At 40.3% G+C, this 27,594-nt stretch overlaps 1 protein-coding gene across 2 annotated transcripts in view; it reads left to right on the top strand.

Moving 5' to 3' along the window:
* Positions 1-4,427: 4,427 nt before the first annotated feature.
* Positions 4,428-27,594, top strand: part of INSC (INSC spindle orientation adaptor protein) — a 127,938-nt gene continuing 104,771 nt past the window's right edge. Inside the window, exon 1 of one of the 2 annotated variants that reach the window (XM_015632342.3) lies at positions 4,428-4,679. The gene's annotated coding sequence lies outside the window, so the exon portion shown is untranslated. Of the gene's footprint in view, positions 4,680-4,739; positions 5,005-27,594 lie in introns of those variants that run through there. The other variant, XM_015632346.3, reaches the window with a different exon arrangement.

Raw genomic sequence — 27,594 nt, forward strand, 5'->3', positions numbered from 1 at the left:
TGTGTTATGCTGCTGCAGCATTCTGCTTTCCAGAATGGAGGACAAGTTTTTGTCAGCTGTCCTCAGTACCCTCACATCAGGACTGGGATGGGGACCTTGAAGGAAGGAGTGGGACACACCTGGCAGCTGTGTAACCAGAAACTCTGAAAAATTCCAACTTATAGTAGGTACTAAGGGACTACAAGCTGCATCCAAATCGGTTTCCTTCTAGGGGAAAAGTGAGGAATTAGCTGCTCTTGCTCTTTTCAGGAACTGCTTGTCATCTGGAAACAAGCTTGAGGGGACTATTAGAAGGAAGCAGGGGAGCCATAATGGGTGTAATATGGCACATGGCAAGGAACTGAGAACAGGAAGTTTAATAAACTGGAAATAAAATGGAATAAATAAAATGGAAATCTGTGGGAAAACAACCTCTGCTAGTTCTGCTGTCTGTACAGAGATGTGCACTTTGCAGTTTCCCTCAGTGGGAGCAGGTGCCAGCTGGGGAGGTGACCATTTTCCCAGGTAAAAAGCAACCAGCAGTGGCTTTATCAGGGGACAGAAAGTGAGACCACAGAGCCAACAAGGGGCTGAGCTAGAAGGGGAGCCTGGAATTCCGGCCAACCACCCCCAAAGGCATTGCTTCTGCTGCAGAAAGTGACTGATGTGCTTGCTATCACCTACACACAAAGATACACCAGCAGCTTGTAATTTGTATTTGAAACAGGGGAGTCAGTGAGCTCTACACTCATAAGCATTACTTCTAGAAACTTTACTGAAACAGTCTCCAAAGTTTGTAGACTGTAACCATACACAGTGAACAAAATGTGCTGCTTTGACTGAAAACCTGTAATTTGTTAGATTAGCAGTTTGCAGAGATAGAATTTAGCACTAAGTGAGGGTTTCTAACTGAAAAAAAAGAGAAATAGATATTGATTTGTCTGATTATATGCAAGGTTTATTTAAAGTGGAGATTAGTCTGCTTTAAAAAAAAAAGTTGTATTGAGTAAATGTATTATGTGTTCAGTGCATTTATTGTTGGAAGCATGGGATTCCCACATATGGTATTGTTTATTTGGTTTTAAAATGTATAGAAAGAAATGCATTTTTGATACCAAATTATCTTACCTCTGAAAAAGTGTACGTGACCCCAGGTTATATCTATGGTGCTATCAGAGTAGCATCTGACTTAATAAAGGAGATTTTACATGCCCCATGGTCATTGGTATTTCTGAGGTGAGTAACAAGGACTTTGATGGTTTCTCTGTGGAGAGCATGCTGGATCTGCATGACAAACTGAGTGAGATGGAGCCATATCTTTGTGGAAGCCACACAGGGGTGTTTTCCTTGTCCCACTTGGTCTCCATGAATCCTGGGGAATGAAGTATGGCAAATGACAAATTCCTGCTGGATTTTTTTTTTTCTCTCTCTATTTTCATTAACCTCTGAATAGATATTATTTTAATTAAAGTAATCTTGACAGCACCTATGAAAAAGCGGTGGGGGTTGTAACAGCAATTAAGTGTTTTGTCAAAGATGATAAGCAGCCTGGTATCACAGGAAGGAAATTAACGCTCTGACCAATAACGGAACAGTAATCTTAATCCAGTGCTTTTTGCCTCTTAGGAACTCTTTAAAATGGATGGATTTTGGAGACCAGGCAATTTTAGAACAAGACAGTTAAGCAATCAGTGCAATAAAACATCTCCACTTTAAAAGTCAATGTCATACTGGTGTAATAGTGGCTGATGGCCAGCCAGCAAGAAATGTGATGTTAATTAGACCTTAACAATGCAAAGCCTTGATGGTTTTCCTATATTTTGGATATCAGAACGATTGGGAATTGTATTCAACATCAGGTGCTGGTGGTGGAGTTTAACAGTGATCTACATCAGTGCCAGTTTGGGTTGTCCACTGCAGAGAGAAGGCTTGGGAATGCTGGCAGCCTCTCTGCTGTGAGGAGCAGAAGGTTTGAGAGCCTTGCTTGTGTCACCACAAGTCTTTTATTACTTAGGAGCTGCTCTGAGCACATCATTCACAGGCCTTTTGGTAAATTGCAGACTCCCTAAATTATAGTATTTTGCTCATCCTAAAAGGACCATTCATCCTCTTGATGACACTGGGGCAAGTGGAATTAGAACCAAACCCTGGTGCTGGCCCATGCAGGGAGGCACTTCTCTGTCCACAGGAGGTGCAGGTGGAGCTGCTGTGGGTGCAAGGACAGGCTTGCCCTGCCCAGCACAGTCACAGGGGGCTGGAGAGAAAGGCTGCCCAGGAAGGAACAAGCTGTAGAAACAGCCACAGTTTTACTGTGGGAGAGGATGGCAAGGGAGTGAACTAAAGGTTGGGTCAGATGGAATCTTGGAAGAAGAGGTCTGGGAACAGTCCATATGTAGGTGCCAGAGCAGATATGGGCAGGCTTGTAGGACATGGAATGGATGAAGCTGTGTTTATTCATAATGTCTGAGGTAAAAATGAGGCTGAAGAAAGTCTGTGGTTTCCTGGGCACCCCTGTGGCACTTCCTGAGGTAGATGTTTCTCTATACATCACCAGCAAAGGATTTCCAGATATCCTGTAGGAAAGGAGCAAGATTCAACTCCTATGTCAACAAGAAAAGGGCTGACAAGTTGAGTAGGGACAATCCTGCCTTGTCCTTATTCTGCCTTCTCTGATGTAATCCATCAGAACTGCTCCTTGGCATTTAGGGCTCGTTTCACCCTTCTTGTGCCCCTCTGTGCTCCAGCTTGTGCTCCTCTCTTCCACATTTTCTTGCCCCACTCTCAGCAACGTGAGAATTCAAGAATGGAGTGATAGCACATCATGATCCTGGTTAGAGAAACCTGCTCTGTAATGTGCCTGAGATGTTTCAAAGGGAAGCAACTTCCTTGTCCTTCTGAAGCTTCAGTAGCCCACTCATTTCTAGTCCTGTGTGGGTAGCAATGTGCACCCATCTGCACAGGGGTTTTTAGACTCCCTTTTTCATCCCTAAAACTAAAACAAATCTCTGCAGTCAGTTGAAAGCTGCATCTCAGAAGGGCAGTGATTTGAGGAAGAAGATAATAAGTAGCAAGATGTTAAAGAAAGAGCTTATTTCTTGTTTGCTTTTCAGTGTGAAAAGAGTGGATCCTGCTTCTCCAGAGACTAATTCAAACAGTGTGAGAAAATTCCTACCCCAAGGACATTTACACTGTAAGGGAACGAAAAAAAACCAAGCGAAAAAGCAACATGTAAGTTAAGAACCAGGGAGCAGGGGGACAACAAGTGCTCCTTTCCTTCTCTGTTAAAATATGTATCGTTTGTTCCTTGCAATCCTCCAACTTAGAGCTCTCTCACGTCTTCTAGCGCACGTGGATGAAGGCTTTGACCTGAGGAGTGATGACAGCCAGGACCAACTCACTTCTTGGACTAACTCACTTCTTGGACTAAATCAGGAGGGAGATTTCTACAGCTTTAGGAGCAGTGTGTAAGGTAGCCCAGCAGGCAGCAGTGGCTGGAGATGCTATGAGGCTGGGCAGGACCTGAAGACAGGGACTCAGAGCTGCAAAGGGGATTAAAAATCAGTGCATAATGGAAAAGAGCAGCGATGGAGCACATCAGGGAAGGGTGGATGAGAGCAGAATAGCAGCCACTGTGAAAGGCACAATGGATGAGGAAGTTGGAGCAGAGAGGAGAAGGCAGCAAGGACAAAAGTTCATCCTCTTCAATGATGACAGAGTTTTGGGGAATAGAACTAAAAACTTCTCTTCTGAGGAAAGTCTCAGATCTGAAGAGTTCCACAGATCAGTAATGATGTACACTGAGTTTCAGAGTCAGCTTCCAGACTGAAGGTACAGGGGAAATGGCCAAACTTTTTTACTGATAGAATAGGAGCAAAAATTAAATGCAATAGAAGCCAAACATAATTTCCCAAGTATTTTCCTACTTTACAAAGCCAGAAGTTTAGAAGGTTTATTTTGTAAAACAGCAACATATGAAGTACTTCTAAGGAAACACCTGTGTTGTGTAAAACCAGTAACATACCAGACATAACATGGGTGGTAAACCAAACTCTTAATGCTCTGCATAATATTATGAATTTTTTTTTAAAATTAAAATTATTTAATTAAAAAACATCAGCCTACACTTGTTGAAACTGTGTTGGTGTCCCGCTACTGATAACAATTTTCTTTTAAAAGAGAAGGATTTTACAACTTTCTTCCAGTTAACCACATCTGGATTTTTAACTTCATTTAAAGTTTTTATGTGTTTTTATATCAGACTTTAATTGTAACAGAATTGTTATTTAATCTCCAGATTTATCCAGTTCCTCCTTTCTGGACTATCTTACATTTATCAGGGTCTTTAATTACATTCCTCTACTAGCTGACCACTACAAAAATTGAAATCCTCACCACAAATCTGTAAAAATGTTTCCACTTGCATTGGGAGACAAAAATAGAATAATTCCATGTCTTTTTGGACGGATGCCTAGCTGAAACTATGCAGGGTTTGACTGACAAGAGGATGTAGTCTTTGCTGAGAGTGCTTTCTTTAAGGTCCTTTTTAATCTTCAGGAACATTTAGGCAGATGAATGAAGAGAGGATTTATGCTAGTTTCCCTTCATTTTTGTTAACTCTGCCTGTTTTTATGTAACTTTTTGTCTCCTGCAACAAAATCTTTTCAGCTCTTCGGGGTTGCTGAATATATAATCACAAGCTGGTAAGTAGTAACTTCAGAGAGTTTTGGTTTGAAATGGCACTCTATTCTTTTGTGTACAGCTGTGGTAGAGGAATAAAACCCCTTTGTGCAGATAAGGAAAAGCAGAATTATTTAAATGCTCAGTATTTGCCAGGGTTATAACTGTAAAGTGTAGTCTTTCAGTGGTGAATAAATACAGTTAACACATAGCTCAGCCTGTGAATGCAGTGCAGAGACTTTACTTGAGAAAGTTGGGAATTATTTTGTGTCTGAGTGAGCTCTCCTCACTGTGCTGCACGGCACGTTATCCTGGGGAATGTGGATGGGAGCTTACAAAGCACAGCAGGTAACTGGCTGCTTCAGCTGGAAAAGCAAAAAAAAAGGATATTTGTTGGTATATACGCAAGAAAACGAGGACAAATGGTAGTGATAAATTGGGTGATAATATTTGGCCATAGTTTTCTGGGGTGTTTGTGAGATTAAACCCATTGAGGCACTTTGCAAAGAGCAGTGAATGTGTTAAATGTGAAGTTTAAGCAGTTGAGCAACTTTTTCTGTCAGTGTGTTTTGGGCTGGAACTTTTGTATGCTTTGAATGTAAGAAACAAGGTGAATGTGTGTGTATGATAACACAGATTTTTGAATGATTTCTTCTGCTGTTCAGGGCTTGTGTTTCTGTATCTCAGCATACATTTTTGTGTTGCTACTTTATTTTGAACCATACCTGCATTTCATGTGAACGGTCTTATCTGATGTCTGTGGAAAGCAAACATAGCTCAGCTTTTAGGAACTTTGAATTTCTAAACCTGGCGTACGCTGAGGCAAATATTTCCTCTTGGAAAGGGAAAGCTATTACTGGGTTAGGTACTGTTTCTCAGTTGCACATGTGGCAGTTTCTACAGACAGACTGAAAAAAAGCTGTAATGGTATATCTATGTTTTTTGTTTAAAGTGGTTCATGTCCAGGTAGGGCAAGGGGAGTGTGTTGGCTGTGCAATGACAGATGTAACCGGGTTCCTTCTAAAACAGGGCCATTTTCATGGAAACCTTTTTGTTCCCTGCTTCTCCTTCCTCTCTTTAAGTAAATGAAGCATGTGGTTTAAAGTCAAGGCTGATAGATACTAGAATAAAATCAAATCTAATTTAGTTTTCATAATATTTTGTAAACACCCCCACCTATCTGGGGCTTGATATTCCAGGAACCTATGCCTATGGATGAATATATATGATTAATCTCACTGGAGCTGATTGACACAAGAATATAACATGTACTTCAAAAATCTTTGCAGTTTTATGTTGCAGGAATCTAGTCCTCAGACACTTTGATTTTTGTCTTCTGAAAATCTCACCAATAACAATGTACACTGTGTTGGGTGTTGAAATTGTGCTGGATGTATAGAAAGAGACAAAAATGAAATATTTAATGGGTTTGCTAGAACTACATGGCTGTTTGTAGTGAGAATAATTGGAAGGCTGAAAAATTGATTATGCATTTTTAGCATTTTACTATCTGTAATGAATAAAGGTTTGTTTCCTCCCCTTTTGTAAAGAGGAAACCCAAGTGTTTCTTTGCTTCCTATATACACCCTTGTACTCTTTGAGGTGGCTTTAACTTTTCATCAGTGTCATATGAGGTAAAATGTGTATTAAAGCATTAAGGAAAATGGGGTTAAGACATGCACTGTCTAATAAAAGGAATTAGTCTTTTTTGGCAGTCATCCTTGTTGGCCTGTGTGATTTTTTTCCAAAGGGCACTGACATTGCTCCTGGTTTCTTCAGGACTGCCATTCTGTGCGTGGATACGTTTTTTACCCATTGACCTTTTTTATTTATTTTCTTGAATGCCAAATATTTAATGTGTCATTTCTGGCAGAAAGTTCTGGTGATCAAAGAGGAAACAAAATGGGCTGGAAGCAGTTTGCTGGAAAGGCACACACGGGATGGCACGGCCATGGAAAGCTCTTTTTATTTTTTCCTGCAGGAGTTGTGTACCAGTCCTCATACCAACTAAATGAACACAGGAGGAAGCACATATTTTCCTGAGCCTGGGAAACAAATGTGGTCTCAGAGTGCAGGGTTTACTACCAGGATAATCAGCTAGAGTGGTGTGAGCGACCGCCTGCCAAATTTCTTTTGCCTCCTGTGTACCTGGCCCAATTAACTCCATTCTTCATTCTTCAGTCATCTCCCCAGGTAGCTACCTGGTCTTAATGGGCCATAAAACACATGGCACTGGTCCATATGGAAATGTTTTGGGGTTTAGGGGGTGTCTTAGCCCTTTGTAGGGGCCTCTGAGAGTGTCAGAAGCAGCAGTGCTGTCCAAAAGGAAATTCAGAGGATGTACCTGTGCCCTCTTTGTGATTACTGGAAAAGTCTCTTTGGGTAATGTAGGTCATGAGATGAAAGCTGGATTAGTTTGGGAGAGCTGGACCCAGTGGAGTAATTTCAGCTAAGCACAAAGGCAAGAACTTCAGCTGGGATTAGATACTGTTGTTCTTATCTCTTAAACAAGATTTCTTTACGTCTGCCTGCCTGCCCCCCTCCCAAGTGGGGATTAACCATAACTCTTCTAATTGGGCTTGTAAATGGATTGTGCTTAATTACAAGTCCAGCAGCTCAGCTCTTTCCCTGCTATGGCTCCTGTGCTTCCTGGACTCCCACCCTCCACCTGCAGAGGTCCACGGGGTGGGAGGTAACAGGGGGGAGATGGTCTGGTGGAGGACATTAATTCCACAGACTTCAGACTCTGAACTTCTGCAGGTGGAGCTCCGCAGGGAGGGAAAGCACCTCGTGCTGGGATCCCAGCAGAAGGCAAGAGATCCACAGCTTTTGGGTAGGCTCACGCTTGAAAACATTTTAGCAGGCTTGTCACCTTCAAAAGAGATTAGAGCTAGCTGTTAGTTCATTTCTACTCCAAATATTCATTTGAGTGTGTGCTCTATATTATCTGAATATGTATCTAATATGCAAGTGGTATTGCATGGAAATTGTTTAGAGCCAAGGAATGTATTTGATTACCTGTTCCTTGGGGTCTTCCATGGACACGTGCTCAATCTCAGGATATTATCCAGAGCCTCAGAATTGAAACTATTGATTGAAACTGGAGTAGACCACTGGGACTCTGCAAAAATTTAAGGCTAAGCCCTAAACTTCTCAGATCCTGCCTTCCTTTGTATATTTCTGAGTATCTTTGAAATCCAGTTCCTCTCATGCGAACTGAGAATTGGAAAGTTGGATTTCTGACTTGTATTTTTCTGGGAAACTGGAGATGTACTGGGATAATGCACCTGCTCTGTTCCACTCTAAGTCATCTAGGAAATTTAGAACATTTTGTGAATTTAAACCTGCCCAGCTCTCCTGTCATACAGGAAAAGCCTGTAGAATCAAATTTACTTCTCAAACATGCTTATTTTTGCACCTTCATCCTCAGTTAGCTCAAGGGACAAAAAGCATGTTTTGGTGGTCCTGAGCTCTGTCACATGGAGCTTCACATGAAAATTACTGATACCAGAATTCCTATTTACCAAAATTGCAATAATTCAGAGTTACTGAGGAGTTGTTTTTTTTTTCAGATCTAACAGATACCAGGGATAAGCTGCTTCTAGAGAAATGATGCTGTTTTTATAGCCTCACATCCTCAGACTCTGCACTCTGGCAGAGTCCCAGTGTAGTCAGTAGAGCCACATTAATTTGTCTCTGGCCAGGAAAAGCTCTCATAATTCTAAGTAAGTCATATGCACATGAAATTATAATAATAAAATCAGTGAATTTGTACCATACAAACATGCCTGGAGAGGGATGGGATTAAAACCAGAGATGCTGGTACCTGTCAGATTAATTTAGTGACCTCTCCCTGGAACCCCAAACTCACTGACTTCTAGGATTGTTAGGGAAACCCAAAATGATGGTGACACTGAGTTCTGATGCTTTTTGTGTCCTTGTTTAGGGAGGTGTTAAAACCAGTCCTGGAAGTGTATTGAAATATTCAGAGTAAGAGTTTTCTAGAGGGGGCTGTGTTGACTAAGGGTGGAATTTTCACTTTCTGCTGTTCTTCTGCTCTCTTAAATTGTGAAAGGTGTAACAAACCCACTGGAATGGCTCACAACAAAGTAATTCAGTGTTGGCCTACTTCAAGCATTCTCAAAAGAAGCCAAGCCTGGCTTTGAGCTGGAGCACAGTCCCAGGTGGCTCAGAGCCATCCTGCATTGCCCATGCCAGGCTGTCCAGGTCAGGGCCCTGGGGAACAGCACCCACATGCTTGATGTGACTGTCTGAGCTGGGACACATATGCTGACCTACTCAGTGCAGTGGAGCAGGGTTAGTGAAAATGTTTCACTGCTGTAATTTTGGCAGAGCAAACATGAAAAGGAATAAAAATCAGACCATCTGGGCACGGGCTCCGTCTCCCATTAGGGGTTTGCACACAAGGAGACAGTGCACCTCTTCTGAGGCAGGAATCCTGGCTCTGGCCAGAGTTTAAATCCCCATTTCTTTCCCTAGCTGTGCACCAGATACACCCTCTCTCACCAGGTCTGTCTCCTGTTGTGAGGATGAAATTTTCCCTCTCCAGGTTTCACCCTGTCAAGGTTCTGGTGCTGCAGGGAGGTCATTTCCAGGGCCAGACCCAGAGAGGCAAAAGCAGGAGTGCTGAACAAACCTTGGAAAAAGTTGATCATGCCTTGGCTAAAGTCTTTATTCCTCTGGCCTGCTGAAGGTCTGCTGAGGGAGCCAGAGAACTCATGCAGTTCTTGCAGCCAGCTGGGAAATCCTGGTGCAGGAGTTAAAACTCACTCAGGCAGTATGACTGGGTCTGTTGCTTTATCCACTCTAAAATATGTCATCCCGTGCTAATCATGTCAGAAGTGATGTATGACTAATAAATAAGGATATTTCAGGTGTTGCCTTTGATGCTGTGTCAGTCAGACAGTGACAGGGTGCAAGCCATGCTGGCTGGGTCCTTTCTGCAGGTGGAAACTGCTCTGGGGTCTGCACATCCAGCTGGTGACCAGGCATAAAAACTTACCCTCAAAAAGTGTCCTGGAAGCATTTCTCTAGAACAGAACATATTGCAATTAGTGTGTTTCCAGCCAGAGAGGGCTGCTTGAGTAACAGCTTTTCTGTTAGCTAATTTCTGTCCTTAGGAGGAAGCTGCTTCCTTCCTCTCTTCATTTAATTCCTTTGCCGTGTGTTGACCTTCACCTGTGTGACTCGCTCCCTGAAATCCTCCTGGGAGGATCAGTGTCAGTTCTAATAAGCCAGCTGTCACTTTACACCAAACAGAAAGTAAGTGTTCCATCTGTTAAATGGGCCAGGAGAACCCAGAGGCTTTTTCCACCATCCTCGGTTTTTTTTCCTAGGGGAAAGTGTTTTTACTTTGATGTGACTGAAAGTGCATAAAGCGGATTTGAAGCTGCAGATTTAAGTGTCTTGAATGAAGACTGCCACGTAAGGCTTTTCTTTATTTATCAGCTGGACTGAAAGGCGATCACAGTGCAGGATCTGGGCACAATGAGTTTTCTTGTGTTTCCAGTCAGAAGATAAGGGATACGCCGTGTCAGGAACACGCTGGGAATTTCTTTCCTTTGGAAAACTGCACAGGAAGACACGGGAAAAGTAAGATTGGTGCAGGGTGCAACGCTGCTTCATGCTGGGAGTCTTGCCATTGACTTGGTTGTGAGCAGGACAGCTTTTCTTTGTCACAAATGTTTATTTATTGCTCCCCTTCTACTGCTTTTTGGTGCTGACAAGCACAACCTGTGCCTCTCCACCAGCTTGCACTGGGTTATATTTACACCACAAAGCACAGAAAAGTATTTGAGAGTGGAAGTGGAGGGGAGCACTATATTTTTGTGCCTTTCACACAATAACTGGTGTCTGAATTCAGCAGCTTGTGGAGCACAGGTTTTTAAATGGTGTTTGACAAAAATGAAATCAGTTTATGTCACTGACTGACCACCACTGGGGAGCACCTTGAGACAGGAAAAGAAAGTGGCAGCTCCAGCGCGCGAGAGGAAGGCCATGGTTTATTTCCATGAAGCTGGAGGTGGTGTAAGTATGGCTGCTTCTGGGGATTTGACTCTGTGCTGGGGATTTTGAAGCTGAAAAGAGGGCTGGATGTGGAGTCAGAGGAAGATGATGGAGCATTACCCCCTGGCTGTGCAGTGAAGCTCCGTGGAGCCAGCCTCTCTTCTCAGGGAAGGCGAGGCCACTCGGCTCTCAGGGCAGCTCGGAGCCTTGTGCTCAGCATTGTATTGAAAATGCTCCACAGCACTGCAGCCATGTCCCAGCAGCTCTTCCCTCCCTGTGGGCAACCTCCCAGGGGCTCTTCAAACTTCTCCTGTCACCGCTGCTCCTTTGCCAACAGAGGCTAAGGGACAGCAAGCTGCTTAGTGCGTGTTACAGAGGCTGCCCAAGCTTTGCCCTGGAGATGATCCTCTCTCCTTCCTGGCTGCAGAAGTGGGGAGGGCAACTTGCCTCTTGTTCCTCTGGACATTTAATTTGTCCCTGTCTCAGTATCTGCACAGGCTGGAGGCTTAGAGCCAAAATCTTTCTTCATTAGCACCCTAATTTATACTCCAAACTAAGTGTTTGCGCTAACTGAAACATATCTGAGAATGATTTCAGGATATTTAAATCTAGTTAAGTATCCAATGCACCATCTCTCAGCCTGACTGAGCTTTGAAACTGGGTGTGTATGACAAATATACATCTGTCTTCTCTGTGTCTTCCCATGTATGGGGAAAGGCCTTAAAAAATTCAGATCTAGAGCCCCATGGTTGGCCCTGCTCTGCAATGAGCAAACTGCAAAGAGAGGGTTCTGGCTTTGTTTGTTCTGATTTTGTGTTGGATTTTTTTCTTGGATGTGTTCCTAAGGCTATGACTTGCAGAGAGTGGTGAACCTGATATTTAATAATGGTTCATTTTTCCTTTTTTGCCCCCCTTAGTCCACTTCAAACAACTACAAAATGGGGCTACCTAATCTTTAGACCTCCCTCCCTCCCCAAAACTTCTGGCTATAGCAATACTGTACCTTAAACGAAGTACCTGATAGCCATTAAGCCACACAGCTTTGAATAATTGACTTTCTCAACAACAGCTGAAGTTTGTGGCTTCTCAAGTGAATGGAACTAAAGCCCACAGAATCATTGTCTGGTCAAGCTACTGCCCAGGTGGGAAGCAGTGCTGGGTATTGAGCCAAAACTTTCTGTATTAAAACCAAAAAATTGATAGCTTCATTTTCAAGAGATCTAGGATGGAATTTATTTTAAATAAAAGTGCATATATAAGTGTATGACTATACAAAGCTCTATATGGAACCAACAGCAGATAATCAGCCTGAAAAATGTGTAAGCAACAGATGTCTTTCAGCATGTGCTACTAGGATGTAAACCTAGAAAAAGAAAATAGATTATTTTATGGTTAGATCTCATCATGTAAGGGAAGTAAGTAATTCATAGACTTGGTGTAGTTCCTTGCTGTTATATCTGGAAAATAGGCAACACACAATTCAAAAGATAGTTCAGACCTTTTATCTTTGATAAAACTTTGTCCACGTCACTCCCTCTGAAAGTGAGAGCTGTTGCTAATTAGGAAAGTGAAATGTTTCCCTGTGTAGGTACCGGGCTCTGAAGACAGTTAAATCAGTATTCTCTGAGAGTACTGAAACTGAGCCACTGAACACTTGTTGATGTTTAATCAAATTGTGATTTACGGACTCAGGCTTCCTTCTGAACTTTATATTACTTAGAGCCTGTCTAAGTGACAGTTCCTATCCTAGAACAAGAAACCCATTTTGATATGATATAGCACATTTTTCACACAGTGAGCCTATCTATTGCAAACTTTGCCCTGTCCCAGATGTAGGGATTTTGCTATTTGTTGTATGCATATGTGAATTAAGAAAAATATAGGTGCTCTTAACAACTAGTGATCTAGATGTGGGTTTAAGGCTGTATAATCTTGGACATTAAAAAAAACAAACTGTGGAGGAGCAGATTTAAAACATCAGCATCCTCAAATTGTCTCATTTAAAATATTCTCATTGTTTTTGGCTGGAAAACCACCTTACTCTCATCATTTACATTAGCCCTTCTACAAGGCAGCTGTGAGAAACCTTTCCCGGCCAGAAAACTGTTTTTCTCTGTTCCATATGTTAAGGATTAACTGGCTTAGTAACTTTAGGACTTCATTTCCCTTTCCTAACTGTATTCCTCAAAAAAAATGCTGTAGGTAGGGATCCACAGCAACCACTGAGTGTGATGATCCTGGGTCTGCTGCAGAGGCACCACCTGTGCAAAGGAGTAGAGCTCTTGGAAAATGTGTTACCACAAGGAAAGAAACAAAACCAAGCATGAACTGGCCAGACAGTCAACACTGGGTGATTTGGTGAGGAAATCTAAATCACTGATTTTTTTTTTAATTCAGTGTCATTTTGAAATTAGTAATGTGTTTGAAGATGGGATAAATCTTAAATATGCTTCCTGATAAAGTGTCCTCTAATATTTCATTGCTACTTTTTTCCCCTCTACAAGTGGAGAGACAATTAACTGCCTGTGAAATGCAGGGTTTGGAGAGAAAATTGTGATTATGTACTATACATGCAAACCTAGCTCTGCATTTACAATGTGCAACTGAGCTTGTAATGAATTACTCTTATCATAACTAGGCATGAATATTTGCATTGATTCCCTCTTCGCTGCTGGTCTTCTATGCTTTGGAAGGTGAGGTGACTTGTTAATTAATTATTATTTTTCCTGCTTAGCTAGAAATAGGTGTGCATGTTAGCTGGGTTTATTTTTAGGGGGCAATGGAGTGTGAAAAAAGAAGCTTGGCTCATAAGTACTGTGTGAGTAGAAAATGTGTTCCCAAGTGTGTGTTAGGGTTAATACAGCCAACACCTGTGAGAGCCTGTTTCAGTCAAACAGCATATGCTGTAAAATCCTTAGTAAATAATTTGGACCTAGTATTCCTCTTCTGAGTGTATGAATCTGTCCTCTCCACCCCTTTCTTCTTTTAAGTCCCCAAGATCTGCTTTCGTTTTCTGGAAAGCCCTCACTGTGTGTTAATCCAAGAAAAGAGTACAACTTCCCACAGAGACCTTTGGAACATTTGTGTACAGCAGAGATTATCTCCTGTTGGATCTGTTAATGTCCAGCAAAAGCTGTAATTTATACAATTACAGGACCCAGCACATGTTGCAGAAAGGTCAATGATGAAAGAGGCCTGGGTACTACACACAGGTCCAAAATGATGTAACAGTGAATTGTAAATGTCTTGTTGGTTTGAAGGGTGGCAATGTGACAAAAATAGAGTCATTGTCTCAGTCTGAGTGTCATGGAGAGGGTTTTGTGCAGATGTGAAAGCAGAGAGAGGAAATGTTGTAAATTACCAGGACTACTGTGAAGTCCTTTGCTCACCTGTTGCTAATAAAGTACAAAAGTGGCAAAACAGTTTGGTCACTGTTATGAGTGTGCCACTGCTGTATTTTTTTTATTTTTTTTTTGCCCAGCAAAAACTGAGAAAATACAAAAAATAGGGAGGACAGAGGTGTTGCATCTCTTTCAGTTTGATAATTTAAATTTCTAATGCTTCTGGATCCTCCACACTCCCATCATGGTGATGAGTGGAAGTCAAACCATCATCTTAATTTTAATGCTGGTTTGAGCATGGTAATTATCAAGGTGAGGTTTAATGAAGATTGACAGAAATGTTCTGGTTGCAGCACAGGTCCTTGTCCAAACTAAAGTCAAAGGTGGAAGGCTGCTATCTGGGTGCTAAAGACTGTGTTCTCTTACTGCACTAACAGATGAGAGAGGAATTTAATTTCTTTATGAAGTAGCTTCATTCAATTGTCAATAGGGAGCTTTTTTAAGACCAAAAAAACCAACAAAAACACAAGCAAAAGCCTTGTTCTAGAGGTGAAAAGAACAGTGGGACTTCAGAATCCTATGTATTTCCTTCTAAAAAGGATCCTTCTCATAAACTGCATAAGGTGAATACTATTCTTGTCTCTTCTGAATGATAACTTTTAGTGAGAATGCAGGTGCCCTCTGTACCATGCTCAAGAGCAGTGCCAGAGCTCACAGACTCTGCTCCACCTCCCACTAAAACCCCACATGCACCCAAAAATGCCCTGGTGGCAAGATGTGATCCAGATAATGTCACTGGATTCAAGAATATTCTTCTCTTTGTCATGGTTCCTTGGTGGTTTCCATGGATAAACCTGCCGTCTAAATGAGGTGTGCATTTTCCTAGAGTGAGGTTATTTCACCAGCAGATTTGGAGATATTGCTGTGCAGAAGCTGGCAATCATTCCTCAAGGACAGGCAGAAGAATGAGTTTGAGATTTAATCAGGTTCCTTACACCTTGTGTTCCTCTTCATGGTTTCTGCCTTATGATCCTAATCTCTTGCACTTCATAGCTGAAGATAATTTATCTTTTCCCTTGAATATTGCATTTTTTTGGACCCAGATAGGAAGTCTCATTCTATGTTTCTATTTTCAGCAGAATTTTACCAGTCATTCTCAAAACCTGAGCACAACAAACTACATCACAAAATAATAGGAAATAAAACTTACTGTAAACCAAACAAAACCTTTGTATAATATTGTGAATCTCTGTACTGTTTTGTCAAAGGCAGACTACAGTTAAACAGGCTTTCAAAACAGAGAAGTTAAATTAATCAGATATATTTCTATGGAAAATAAGTGAGGCACTTCTTACCACATGAATGAATTGTTCCTTTAGAAAATTGTTTTGCACCATTATGGCTTCAAGTACCATTTATGTAGACTAGTAATGAGAGGCCTCTGTAGCAGCTAACACAGCAGGTATGGAAAGGGCTCAAAATTCCCAATTCCTTTCAAAAGTGAATACAGTATATCAGAGAGGAGAGGAGAAGGGGAAAAGAGTAAGGAGATGGAACTCTTTAATAATAATAACAGTGAACTAGCCTGGGGAGAAAAGTTCCTATGAAAGGATAATACATAAAGAGTTCTTCACACTTCCTCAAGTTTTTGGGGTTTTTTTTCTGTTAAAAATAAGTTCAAGATTTATAAAGATTTTTTCAATTTAAGATACTTTTTTTTTTTCTTCTCTCTTCCCTCTCACAGCCTAGGTACCTCCAAAATAAATTGAAGGAATGGGAAATGGGGTAATTGGTTTGAAGAAAAGGAGATGGGGAGGCAAAAATTGAATAATATTGCTAAAGGAGCTGCTTGAAGGAGGTAACTGGTCCATCACATTGTTGTAAAAGTATTACTTGAGCTTTCAGGCTGTAGAAGCCCAACTGCTTTATTAGTTGTTGCATATGCTAAATATAAGTAAATATAACTCTAGATTTGGAGAAATAATGAAGTGCAACTTTGTGTGCCAAATCAATACATTCATTGCTTGTTTCGGATTTGATTCCAGTGCCCATGGGTGGGGATGAGATCACATCTGAAATTCCAGACAAACTCTGTCATGGCTCCAGGTCTCTGCAAAGCAATGCCCAACTCTGCAGTGCCTGTCTCCCTTTGACCTGTCTGATGACTGGTATTTTTGAAAAGAATATTTCAAGTTTGTGAATGTTCCTGGTTTTAGGGTTGGTTTTTTTTTCCCTTTCATTCCCAGAAAGCCCAAAGGCCCCAGGCCAGGGTCTTCATGGTGAGGAGACCTGTAGTTTGGCTGGCTTAACCTCTGATTTATTGAGGCTGAGCTGCTTTACAATTTCCAGTAAAAAACAAAAAAAGTACATTTGTGTCAAAGACTTTTTATTTTTATTTTGATTGCTGCAGAGTTTAACTGCCTCAAACTGGGGCCAGCCTTTGTTCTATCTTGCAGTTAAGTAACTCTGGCATTTATGATAGCCTGCAATTACTGTACAAGCTATCATTTTTCCATTTCAGAAGTTAGCATTTCTCCATGCTTGTAGCATTATCTCAGAAGCCACAATTATGTGCATCCTCAGGAGGGGGAAATGGCTGTGGCACATCACTTAGTGTGGTGTGACCAGCCTAGGGAAGTGTATTTTGGGGGTTTCTGTGATAAGTGCTCTTGTGGAGCCAGGTTTTCAGAAGTGTCTGATGAGAAAACTTCGGTCACGGCACATACTGTAAAGACTTTTCCTAGGAAGATTTGAGGCTATTCATTCTCAAGTGATTTAAACATATAACTAGTAAAGGTAAACACGAGGTAGATTATAGCAAAAAAAAAACCAAAAAAAACCAAACCCAGCAAATACCCAAAGTCTCATTTAACTTTAGGCACACTTGAGAAGATGATCCAGGAGAAAAGAAGGACCAAAAAGTGTTTCTAAGTAGGCAGCGGTCTCAGACATCTTCAAACCAATCTGCAAGGACACCTCTTCCTACTGGAGCTGCTAAAAGAGCAGATCAGCTGGGGCAGACCTGAAAAACTGTGCTGTGCTTGATTTGTTTGTTCTGATTTGCTCTTTGGCTTCCTGGAATTTTTAGGGTTCAAGCTCAAATATGTGGTGCCTACAAGCAAAGCAAGAATAAATCCCCACCTTGCCTTTTTGTCAGAGGTTTGCTATTTATTTTTTCAGGCTATATGCAATCTGCATATGACACAGAGCATGTGGGAAGGCAGGGATTTTATCATTCATCTCAGATGAGCTGGGTTCCTGATGGCTTCAGTGCTCTGGAAGCTGAGGGATATTTGCAGATGGATTTGGATTAATAAGATCTGCTGCAAAAATAGACGCAATTTTAACAAAACCTTTCACAAGAGGCATATAAATTCTTCTGCCTTTTGCCAATGTATTAACTAGGGTTGTTGAAAAGTTATGTCAATCTCTCCTTTGCCAGAAGCTGTGGGGGAGAATTATGTCACAGCCTTTAAGTATGACAGATCTCAATTCTTGTCGAGTTAATCTGTCAAGTTAACTTTTTAACTAGGAACTTTTTACAAATATGTGGATTAACTGTTTATTATATAAATGTAGTACAAGATCACTGTCAGTTTATTTTTCTTTAATGATATGATATGAGATGATATGATATGAGATAAATGATATTAATATGATATATGATATGATATAATATGATAGGATAGGATAGGATATAATATGATATGATAGGATATAATATAATTAATAGAATAGAATAGAATAGAATAGAATAGAATAGAATAGAATAGAATAGAATAGAATAGAATAGAATANATAGAATAGAATAGAATAGAATAGAATAGAATAGAATAGAATAGAATAGAATAGAATAGAATAGAATAGAATAGAATAGAATAGAATAGAATAGAATATATATAGAAGTAAGTGTAACCATGTTCAAATGCTTTGACAGTTTGATGTACTCTGATGGCCAAACACTTCAGTTTTTCTTTTCTCTCCCATGACTTTGAGACAGCTGGTAAATGCTTCATTCTGCATAAAGGGCAGGATCAGCTGTGTTTATTGTTAAACAATATAGTGCTGATTTGGTGAAGAAGAGATTCCAAAAACCCAGGGAAATACAATCCTAAAGCTTGGCTGACATCATTGCTTGGCAGCCTGGTTAATATAGGAAGTCTTGTCTCCTTCTCAAAGTTCTCTGGAGTTCAGGACAGGCCTGTCTTGTGTTCAGTCTGACTGTCCTGGTCTTTTCCATGGCTTTGCTCTCATTTGGTGGATGGGAGGCTGCAACCCCTTTCTGCTGCAGCATCACTGCCTAAGGCCTTCTCTCCCAAAGACCACACTCACAGTTTTATGAGGCTCCTGCTGTAATAAATCACATAAAGCAGCCACTCACACAGGGCTTGTAAAAGCTGACTTTGTGTTTTGTCTCAGTGGTGGTCTGAACAGTGCTGATACTCCTTGCACCTGTTGGATATTAATAGGAGAAAAACAGCATACCATTTAAAATTTATATTTTTAATGTTGTCCTTTTAAGTATTGCCATGGAAGCTGACAATATGCTGATAAGAGAGATTTTTCCCTGCATTTTAATTTGTGCAGTTAATGCTGTGCTTACATGAGAAATAGTTAAATGCACAGTGGTTTCTTGACATATTTATAAAAGTACAGCGGATAGCCAATTAGAGGAATTAATCACAAAATGGTGAAATGCCTAGTAGAAATCTAACTATGAGTGAAAACAGGTTCAGTTCTGTGGATGTCAACAGAGCTGGTGAATGGTCTGGAGCACAAGTCCTGTGAGGAATGGCTGAGGGAGCTGGAGAAGAGGAGGCTTGGGGTGGTCCTTATTGCTCCTTACAACCACCTGAGAAGAGATGTGGGGTCTGCCAGGATGGGATGAAATAGCCTTAGGCTGCAGCAGGGGAGGTTCAAGCTGGACATCAACATTTCTTCAGTGAAACAGCCGAGCATTTGGAATGGGTGGAGTTGCCATCCCTGGAAATGCTGAAGAGATGACTGGATGTGGCACTTAGTGCTGTGGTTTAGTTGACAATGATCTTGGAGTCCAATCCTCGATGATTCTATGAGTCTATGAAATACTCCTTTAATATCTTGGATGGATAAAAGCTCTCTTGGAGCCTTCAGAAAGGTTTTTTTGTTTGATAAACTTAGCCCAAGTGTCTGGTGTCTCAGTTTTACAGTAACCTTGCTTGTGTGAGCAGGCAGTGTGGTGCCAGGGAGGCCAGGAACCTTCAATGTGTTACTAAAACAATCAGATTTTGCCTTTCTCTACAAGTACAATGTGGGGAGTGAACAAAGCTCTCAGTTTAGACTGCTGTGAAAGAGAGGGAATTACCTTTAAGGAGCCCAAGAAGTAGCTATGCCCATTCTTAGACCCTTTTAAAGCAAAAAGCAGCCAGATGCCACCCAGATTTTAATGGCAATTGGATGCAGTCTCTCCTTGGACCGTGAGCACTATTTTTTAATATTGCCCTCAATTATTGTGCAAATGGATCAAAGCCAGTACACAAATATGTAAAAATATAATGAGATAGTGAGAAAATGCTTATGGTTTGTCCAAAACGTTCTTCTGAAGTAGCAAAAGTGGTGCAGAAAGGGTCTTCAGGGAGATTGTTTGAATGTTGAGCAGTTGGCTGAAGTTCAGTGCAAGTCAGCTCTGTTGACAGGGATCCATCACAATTCAGAGCTGATCAATATTGGTTCACAAGATGAAAATAGTGTTATAAAACTTGCTGCTTCTCACTGTACGTGGGTGTAATTTATACTTTTCTGCAACAGCACCTTGGAAGTTCAGTCTTTTAAGTGCCACTAGAAATTATAGGCAGTAGTGTTATCATCAGCTCAAGGCAGGTTTTTAAACACTGCAGTATCAAAGGAATATTACCTGGTCCAACAAAACTTTGGTGATGAATGAAGTGATTGTGCTGACAAGAAGGTGGGAGGTTCACTTGGTAAATACATCTTTTTCTTTTCATTTTATTTAAAAGGAGGGATACAATCTTACATCCTACCATATTTTTTTTCCCTAGTAACCTGGCTTTCAAATCACAGCGTAAGTTTTCATTTCTCATGTCCAAAATACCCATTTATGCCAGTAATTTCTATGTAGGGAAGCAGAAGCTGCAAGATTAAATTGCAGATGCTTGTGAGCCAGTGTGCTGTGTCACCCCACAGTGTGCTGACACAGTGTTCATGTGTTTGGACACTCTTTTCCCACAGATAAGTATCCCTTGCATCACCTTTTTTTAACCAGAACAGGACAGTACATGCACAGATGCTTTAGAATATTGGTAAAGAATGAAACAAACTTGCATAGAACCAAAAGAAGCCTTTGTTTTTTTTCCTTGTTCTCTCTAATTTTTTTTTTCTAAACGATAAGCTAATTTTTATCTGAGCTTGAGTTGTGAGTTAATTGCTCCTTTTTCAACTTGTTATTCACAAGATACTCTCCTCTTGTGCTATTTTTTCTGCATGAATACATGTTTTCTTTTGCAAGACCATTCTTTGCATACAACTACATATTTTTGGTATTGTTTCTTCATTGAGGCACATGTCTAAGGACTTGGTGGCTGTCCATTTAGTGCATTTGTAGTATGAAACCTGTGAAAGTCTGTACAGCCCATCGCTGTGTCTCTTACTTTGTCATTGGAAACAGATTGCCAGCTACAATCTGTGTGTATTTAATTTGTCTAAAAAAATGTGTTGGCCAAATTTTCACATTTTAGAGTTATTCAATTTACCCTAATGGTCTTTAACTGAGAGTTATGTTCACACAGTAGAGGATAAAATAGACTGAATTTTTTTCTCAGAGCTATTAAATTTTTGAACCTGATGAGCCCCCATCTAGTCCAGAAAATACAGGTTTTTGGGTGTATTCAGTATCTCTATCAAATCTGGCAAGCAAGAGCTAGATTGCTTGAGGTTATCGGAAGAGGAAGGAATAGTTCAAAGCATGGGGTGTGAAGAGGAATGTGATTATTTCTACAAGGCAGAAACTTGCTTTGTTTGACAAAGACCATGCTCAAACCTTAATGAAATGATTTGGCTTTAAGCACAGGCTCTGTACCTCCTTGGCTGGACATGCATTTTGCAGAATCAGGGTGTGAGTGACTCACAGGGCTGCACAAGAACCAGGAACAGAGAGGAACTGGTGCTCTGAGCAGGAGCACCACATCTGTCATGGAAAATGTGTCACTTCCAAATGAACAACCTAGGCAACAGCTTCCAAGTAGACTTTAAGGTAGGTGGGCTATGCTGCCATTCCCTGTGAGGCACTAAAACAATGTTCTGAATCGAAGCTCTTGCATCAGGGGTGTGTTCTGCTCAGTGTTGCTGGTACTGGGAGTCTCTGTTCCACATCTCTCTTGAATACCTTCAAGAGTTGTGTCAAAGCCTTAGAAACCATTGGTACTCGAAGCATCTCAATGGTGAAACAGCAGCTGTGCTGAGACAAGCCAGAGGTGGCACATGCACAAACCATGGGGTGTTTGGCAGGGTTAAAGGCAAGAGCCAAAGGACAACACAACTGATTTTCAGATTATTTCAGAAGATTCACAAGCAGCTTGTCTGAGAAGTGCTGAGCTTGCTGGTCCTAATGTAGCAAAGCATTTCAGCAGGTGTCAGGTTTTAAACATGAGATTTTTCAATTTGCTTCATATGAGCATCCTTAAGTAGTTTGCTGGATTGGGATCCTGGCAGGACTGAAACCTTAAATATCTTTGCCCATTAAGCAGCATAAGTTATAGCAAGAACTTTGGATTTGCAGCTTTTCCTTAAATTCTGTAACATACTGTTTCCCTGTTGGTAGTTCCTGCTTCTTTAAGAGCTTGAAATAATTCATTGGGTTTTATAATATTTAAGAGTCTACTCTTAAATATTATAAGAAAATATTATAAATATTATAAGAAAAGAGTCTATTTTCTTCCTATTAGATATGCAAACATGTTTAAAGAGCTTGGAAAAAAAAATATCAATCAATAAGCCCCACAAAACTAATACTGATGAAAAATATATCTCTTATAGAACTTTGAGGCTGTCCATAGAAAAAATTGCAGTCTTGTCAAGCAAACCATCAGGGAGGAGCACTTGTTTTCTGGCCTGCCAAAAAAAAAAAGTGATTTTGAGAGCTGTGTTTGCACTTAGTGTGGAGGCAAAGATGAAGCACATCTAGCAACAGCTCAGCTGAGCTCAGCTTATCTGAGCTGTAAGAACTCACACTTAACAGCAAACCATCATAAATGATAGATTAGCTCTACAAAAGGAGTGCTGTTGAGCTTGATTCTGCTTATGTTTCATGATTGCATTACATGCCTTTGTGTCTGTCTGGTGATGATGCCTTTCTTTTTTGTGAATTTTCTCCATGCTGTTTTTGTATATGATTGAAGAAGGAATTGGGAGACTGGATGGCAAATAAGGAATGCAATGCATTTTTCAAGAGGTGTTAGTTGTTTGCCAAAACTAGCTGAATTAAATGACTTTTCAGTGTAGACTATGTTTCTTTTGGCTGATGAGAAGAAAGCTGAAGCAAGGCTGGGAGAGCTCTCATGGTTCAGGCAGCAGGACCTGGACTGTGTTTGCCCAGTTTGCACTATTGTATAGCAGCTTGCAGGTTTCCTTCTAAAACAGATTTTTTGTATGTTGAGTGGGGGTCCCTTTGGGCTTGAAAAGAAGGAGAATACAGCAGTTTTTCAGTGCATAAGGGGTGTGTTCCAGCTGTAGATTCCCTGTCTGCCCAGCTAATGAGTCTGCCTGAAGTAGATGGATTTCAGCAGTTTACAGTACTGAAAACTGGGCCAAGCAAGAAAACATAGAGGACTTGATTTCATAAAGAATTTTACTTAATAGAATAAAAAGTCTTTAAATACAGATCTTTTGGAAAGGAACACTATTACTGCTGCTCCTCCAGCTGGATAGATTTAAACTTGTAATTACAGAAGCATACTAAATAAGCTGGCCCCCAAAATATGGTATTACTTGCCTCAGTCACAAACCTGACTATTATTTTGAGGTTGAAAATGTTTTCCAAAGGGATGAATTTGCCCTTTCAGCTCAATCCCATATATTCCATTTTAGTAATGAAACGAGATCTCGGCTTTCATTCCTTGTTCCAGTGGAAGAAAATGGTACTAAGTCTACTTTAAACATTATGTCAACTTCTGGTCAAGATTTTGGTTTATTATCTGAATCTATGGTGGTACCTGAATTTGCAGGTAGGCCAGTATTCACAGGAACTGTGAAATAAGTAGAACCCTGCACCATCCATGCCCTTCCTGGTGAGTCTATTAATTCAATGATGGTAAATGTCTCTTGGAGCAATTCTTTGACCTTAGATCTGCCAGTTTGTTCAGGTTACTGGAGGGGCAGCATGGGGAAGATGTAGCAATGTCTTGGGCAAAATACATGTGGGTTTTTTAAAAAATTTTTTTGTTGGGTTTTTTGTTGTTTTTTTTTTCCCCTCAGGACAAGTTTTTGCAGCCAATACAGTGTGAGAGCAAAGTATCTATGCAGGGCTGAAGCATTTCCTGCTCTGCAGGCCTGCAGCAGGCACAAATGCACTCAACAGTCCTATAGAGAACTTGAAAAAGTGGCTTGAGGGATAAATGTCTGCTTGTTTATTGGAATGGATTAAAAGAAAGAAAAGTAAATGTCATGTCTAAGTACTAAGATGTGCTGCTGTGCTGTGTAAAACAAATTGAACTTTACATCTACATTGCATTAGTGTGCTGCCTTCTTTGCTGTTCACAATTTATAGTTTTGAAAAATACTTTCAAGCCATAATATGAGCATGTCTTTAGTCACATAATTTGCAGGAACAGTTTATGGTTTAAAAGGAAGGGATTTTTTTCCTATTCACCTTTTGATTCATATCATTACTTTTTAAATTTCATGCACTTAAATGTGCTTGTAACTGTTACAGGGTGAAGTGAAGCCTGAATAAAAAACTTAGTCTTTGACTGGAAATGAACATTACCTTCATTCACAGTGATAAGGATATCTGTTCTCTGTTTTCCTTAAGTCAGACTATTTTAATTGTGATAGTAATTAATATTTTTTTCAAATTAAATATCAGTTAATTTTAATCAGATATTTTGTGCCATCAAAGTTCTTTTAGTACTTGGCTCACAGTAAATTGTTCCTAAATGTTATGGGTAAAGATGCAAAATTTTTTTAGGAGCAGCTAAATGGTTTTCTGCTTTATGACATTTCTTCAAATAATCTTGATTTTAAAATTATTCTTCATATACCTTATTTAATAGTGAAAACAAATGAGGGGTTTTTTTTAACTAGCTTGGTATTGATAAATTCTTAATATTGGTAAAATACAAATTTTATCCTTCTGGGTCATATACTTTTAGGCTGTCCTGATCCTTCATGAAAGCAGCTTTTCATTTTCCCTTAGTGGTCCAATGCTGCAAAATAAAACCAGTGTACAAGGGAAAGGAAGGGTAGCTTGAGTACACTGAGTTTTCTCTGTGGGGCAGAGGTACCCAGAGATGATGCATTTTCCCTGCTGTTTGCTGCCTTCCACGTGTTGAATTCTAGTTCATTGCCTACCTCAGGCAAGAGTGTAAAAATTTCAGAAAAAAGTAGAATAGTTGTAAGCTTACATTAAAACAATGGGCTATAGCATAGTATTTTTAGATTCCAATTCTCTATAGCAAGGGGAGTGAGCCATATTTTCAGCTGGTATAACATGGCACTGCTCCATGATTGCTATCTCTTGTTGATATCCATGCTGTCCTCCAGTAAAACAGAAGCTGTTGATTCACTGTAGGTTTTATACTCATAATGAATCTATATTAGGGCATTGTTTTACTTCAGAAAATCAGTTTCCTCGTTCCTGTGTCAGATGTGAGCTTTATGTTTATTCTGAAATCCACATTTCGCCCAGAAAATGTTTGTCAAATTTGGAAAATATTTCAGGTTTTTTTTTTTTTCTTCTTAATTTGAAAATCTGATCCTTTGATTCTGATCTGATCTGATCTTTTGAGGCTTTTTGTTCTTCAGTATCTCCTTCATGAGATCTACTGGCATGTGGAGGAAAAAAAAATATTTGAAGACTTGTTCACTAGAATGAAAGGGCCTGTTGATAATTAGCTATGTTTGAAAGACAGATGGAACAGCACCAACAGATTAAACAGGTGGAAAATATCCACACAAGAACTTTGCTGTAATCAAAAACAAACCAGTAGAAAATAATGTGTGGAAGTCTTGGAGTGCTGGCTGGGTTGTACACTCTCCCAGGCACTGTAATTGGGAAAGCCAACCTGTTGAGAGTCAAATAATTGAATAATTAAAATGAATAATTAAAACTAGGTCAATTTGTTCTCAAGGGCCACAATCTGAGTCATTTTCAAACATGAACTTCCCTCATATAAAGAAACTGCACTGCCAGGCATACACTGCATATAGGATTTGAGTGTGCCTTTTTGGCCCAAGTGCAAGGGAGCTGGGAGTTTGATTGTACCAACAGTGGACTGACCTCCTGGTATTTCATTTCTTCTCCTGTTTGTTACAGGCCAGGTAAGGTGTTTCAGGAGGGGTGGTTGATTGTTTTCTTTGAAAAGCAGTATTTATTGTGTGTCACAAAAAATCACTTGGATGTTTTGTGATACAGCAGGCAGATGAAAGGGTTGATGTCAGTCCCTGCCAGAGCAGTGACAGACTGAAATGTGTGCTCTTGGTTTTTTTTGAACTTGAGTCTTTATCAGTACCAGTTCAACACATTGATGTGTAAACTGTTAGAAGCAGAAGCCAGCTCCTGGGAGTCTGCAGCCAGTAATCCCAGGTCAGGCTGAGGGCTGTGGTTCTATTTTCTTTTAAAGCTGTGGTATTTAATGTCAATCTTTATCTTGGAGCCTGAAGAGATTGTGCATTGGATTCTGGAACTCCTGTTTCAAAGATAGCACTGAAATAACAATTTTACCTCTTGCCTGGTAGAAGAGGCTTTAATTTTGATTTGGTTTCCAAGTGCTTTTTTGTGTTTTTTTTCTCCTTTCTAACAGAAGAAAAATGAAGACACAATATCTAATGTGAGCTGGAAACTTTGGTTTCCTTGGCTGCTTCTGTTTGCTAGCCACCAGTTCATGCTACATCAGGGTACGGATGTGCTAGAGATTCATTTAGTAGCAGTAAAGATAGTGATGTGGCTGCTGTAGTCTCTCTACACACAATGCTTGCAATTATACATGAAATTCCATCAGAAAGGTCTGAGTGGCTGCAAGAGCTCCACTGGGAAAAGGAAGGCAGAAAGTGAGCTTGAAACACTGTGTAGTAATTTTTGCACATTTATCTATCGTGTCTTAAAGAAACACACTTTGATTTTTCGAGATCTGATTTCTGTCCTTTAGTTTCTCCTCACTCTCTCCCACAGTCCACAACTATTCTGCCAAATGAAAATGAGAAAACATACTAGCTGTGTCTGTACTGAGTAAGTGGTTTGCTTATAAATGGTGACCATATGAAACCTATAAATGCTGATACCAAAACCATAGTAGATTATACGGATGTGGAAATGGGGTCTGTTTGCTAGCTGAAGGGAAAAATCTTGCTGCTGCCTAGGCTTTTTGCCAAGGCACAGCTGAAGTGAGGTTATTTTAGGTGTGTGTTGTGAGAGCTTTTTGTCCCTTTGATTTTTATGTAAGTTCTTGTATGAACACAGCTATGAACAAAGAGCAAGTCTTGTCTGATTTCACATTTTCATGGACTTACAACTGAAAAGGTGAGTGCATGCTTGGACAACTGAGCATGGGACAAGTTTCCCAGTGCTGCCTTCAGCCCTGAGTTGGAGCTGCTCAGCTCCCTGACATGGCTACAGTGGTGTGTGGGAGACAAAACTCTGGAGGCTGTGGGGTGTTGTTCTCTACAGAGCTCCATCCTCTCTCCCTTCTCCAAGTGCCCAAGCTATCCAGCAGGGACCTCCTTGCCAGGCCTGAGTCAGAGCAGCTATTCAGCACAAACACTTGTTCTCATCCTTGGAAAAGGCAGATCTGGGAACATGAAGTGGATAAAAAGCTGGAGGTGGATTTCCCTAGAAATACTGGGATAAGGTGATGATGCATGGCACTGTTACACAGGGTAGACTCAGTGAGGTGAAGAGCTTCACATTCATCTCTCCAACTGAGATTTGCTGTTGAAATTCTGTCATCCTTTTAACTTATAAGCTTAAACTTTAGTATTTCCATACCCACATTATTGTTTGTTGTTTTTTTTTTCACCTGGGACCTTTGCTTTGATGTAAGCTACAAAATCAGTTAATCAATAGATTTTCTTTAAAGGAAAAAGCAGCGATGAATATTCAGCAGTTGTAAAAATGCTCTTGAGATTGCCATCTAATAGAGGTGAGATAAAAAGTGGAAGCTGATTAGAATTCCAGAAAATGGGATATTCATCTATTTATAGGAATTTGAGTCTTTATATGCCAGGTTTTATAATTTAGTGGTCAGAACACCCTTGATTTTAAGCACTTCTGGAAAAATCATTAAATGAAGGAAAAGTAAGAGGAATGTTAAAAGAACCAAATTATGTTGATTTACAAAAGAAAAATGCAGCCAACATGAAT

Source organism: Parus major, chromosome 5 (assembly GCF_001522545.3).
Source record: "Parus major isolate Abel chromosome 5, Parus_major1.1, whole genome shotgun sequence".
NCBI lineage: Eukaryota > Metazoa > Chordata > Aves > Passeriformes > Paridae > Parus > Parus major.